This window comes from Dromiciops gliroides, chromosome 1, assembly GCF_019393635.1.
Source record: "Dromiciops gliroides isolate mDroGli1 chromosome 1, mDroGli1.pri, whole genome shotgun sequence".
Classification (NCBI taxonomy): Eukaryota; Metazoa; Chordata; class Mammalia; order Microbiotheria; family Microbiotheriidae; genus Dromiciops; species Dromiciops gliroides.
Window position 1 is genome coordinate 122,825,629 of NC_057861.1, and position 2,726 is coordinate 122,828,354.

At 33.9% G+C, this 2,726-nt stretch overlaps 1 non-coding gene across 1 annotated transcript; it reads left to right on the top strand.

Annotated features, from left to right (window-relative positions):
* Positions 1-1,676: 1,676 nt before the first annotated feature.
* LOC122737547 lies at positions 1,677-1,783 on the top strand. The gene has a single exon (XR_006354377.1). It is a non-coding gene; the product is annotated as a U6 spliceosomal RNA (small nuclear RNA).
* Positions 1,784-2,726: the final 943 nt, after the last annotated feature.

The window sequence follows — 2,726 nt, forward strand, 5'->3', positions numbered from 1 at the left end:
CATTAACATGATCTTATCTCCCATTTGTCTGGTTAAACAGACTAAAATCAAAAATAGGGTAATTAGGGAGTTTAAAAGGTCCATTTGAAAAAATTTAAAGGGAAAACACAGCCAGTACGCCAGTACTTAGCAGTTAAAGGGAGAGGGTAGAGAAAATGCCTTACCCAACCAGAAGATCAGAAGACTGAGGTTTAGCTTTCCTCTTCGTGGTCAGCCATCTGTTAAGGGCTAAAATTCTAGCTAAACTGTCTAAAATATCTAATGAGTGGTCGCCAATAAATTATAAGCTTTAGCAGGAGTTAGACTTTTAAGCATTTATTAAGGAGAATAAGAATTTGGTAAAGAGAGAGAAAAAGGCCTAGATTTCTATCTATTAAAGGGAGAGCACATTTCTAGCTCCCTTCTCCACCAGAGTCCAGAGGAAAAAAGCCCCAGAGTCAGCGCCAGTCTCTTCCTTCCTCCTCCCACTAGCCCGCATCACTTCCTGACTCCTGGTCTTGCTCTCAAAGACCTTCCCTTCATGGGCAGAACTCTTCTACAGTAAGTATCCAGCAGGTGGCGTCATTCCAATCGTTACACATTGCCCCAGAAAAAATGCAAATTATCTATCAATTTTAAAAGAAAAATATTAAGAAAATATTAAATATAAAATGGGAAGTAAAGTTTAAAATGGTATGCATACACAGACTATAAGATACTATTATAATTGGTATAACATAGCAAGATGATTAATAGTAAAAGTATAGTAGTTTACACATGCAAAAAAAAACAATATAATGTAAAGAGACAGTAATAATACCCATTCTTTTCAATGTCTATTCATAAATGTGAAAAGTATGCATAATAAAGAAGTGAACTAGAGATTTAGCTCTTTTCTAATTTATTAAATAATTTAAATTCATAGATAGGTCAGGAAGTGAAGGGGCAGAGCCAAGATGGCAGAGAGAAGCCAGGAATTTGCCTGAGCTCTCCCCAGTTTCCCAGAAAACCAATGTTAAGTCAAGTCTTTAAATGCATTTTGGAGCTAAGGAATCTAGAAGACCCAGTGAAACAATCTTCCAGCTTAAGATCACTTAGAAGGACTTCAAGAAAGGTCTGTCACAAAATATCTCTATTAGGGTACAAGTTGACTTTGATGTGATGACAGAAAAAAATAAGAGGTTAAAAAATTATTGTACTGGGAAAAGAGTTAAGGTGGAGACAGAATATGGTAAATTGTATCACATGAAAAGGCACAAAAGATAGTACAGTAGAGGGAAATAAGAGATGGGTTTAATATTGATTGGAGCTTACTGTCATCAGATTTTGCTCAAAGAGGGAATAACATACAGACTCAGGTGGGTATAGACATTCATCTTACACAATAGAAAAATAGGGGGGGAAAGGGAGGTTATAGAAGGGAGAGCAGAAATATGAGGGAAAAGGAGAAAAAGAGGAATGCAGGCTGATACAAGTGAAGATAGATTGAGGGAGGCAATGGTCAAAATCAAACACTGGTGAGGAGGGACAGTTTGAAAGGAGAGAGAAAAGTATAAACAAGGAGGAGAATACGAGTGAAATACCACTTAATAATCATGACTGTGAATATCAATGAGATGAACTCTCCCATAAAATGGAAGCAATTATCAGAATAATTTAAAAACCTGAATCCAACAATTTGCTCTTTGCAAGAGTTTGTTCTCACTTTGGCAGCACATATACTAAAATTGGAAAGATACAGAGAAGATTAGCATGGACCCTCTGCGAGGATGACATGCATATTTGTGAAGTGTTCCATATTTTTAGGGAGTAAGAGAGGTTGTAACACAAAGGTTAAAAAAATTTATTTCGAAGCAGAGGCATTAACTTGGAGTAAAGATAAAATGTTGGAGCAGAAGATACCATATTTTACCTGAAATAAAGAAGAAAAACAAAACAAAATAGAGGGCACAAATCCTTATATTAGACAAAGTAAAAACAAAAATAGATCTTATTTAAAAAGATAATACATCTTGCCAAAAATACTGTAGACTATGAAGTAATATAAATACTAAACATATAACATATGTAACAAGTGTAACAACATCTAAATTCTTAGAAAAGAAGTTGTGAGTTCCAGAAAGAAATAGACAGAAAAACTATAATGTGGGGGTCCTCAACCTCCCCTTCTCTGAACTATATAAATCTAAAGCTGAAATAAACAAGAAGATAAGGGGAATGGCATTTTAGAAAAGTTATATATGATAGATCTCTGGAGAAAATTGAATCGGGATAGAAAGGAATATACCTATTTCTCAGTACTACATGACACCTACAAAATAATTGACCACATATTAGTGCATAAAAACATCAAAATCAAATCCAGTAAGGCAGAAATAGTAAATCCATTCTTTTTTGATTTTATCATAATGCGATAAATATTATTTGTAAAAAATGGGCCATGGAAAGATAGACAAAAAACAATTGGAAACTAAATAATATCATTCTAAAAATGAGTGTGTCAAACAACAAATCACAGAAACAATCAATAATTTCATCAAAGAACATAAAAGTAATGGAACAACATGCCAAAATTTATGGGATTCAGGGGTTAGGGGAGAATTTATGTCTCTAAATCCTTACATGACTGAAATAGAGAAAGAAGATATCAATGATGTGGGCATGAAACTTTTTTAAAAAGCTAGAAAATAGCAGATTAAAAATCCCAAATTTAATACCAAACTAGAAATTCTGTAAAAAAAACAAAG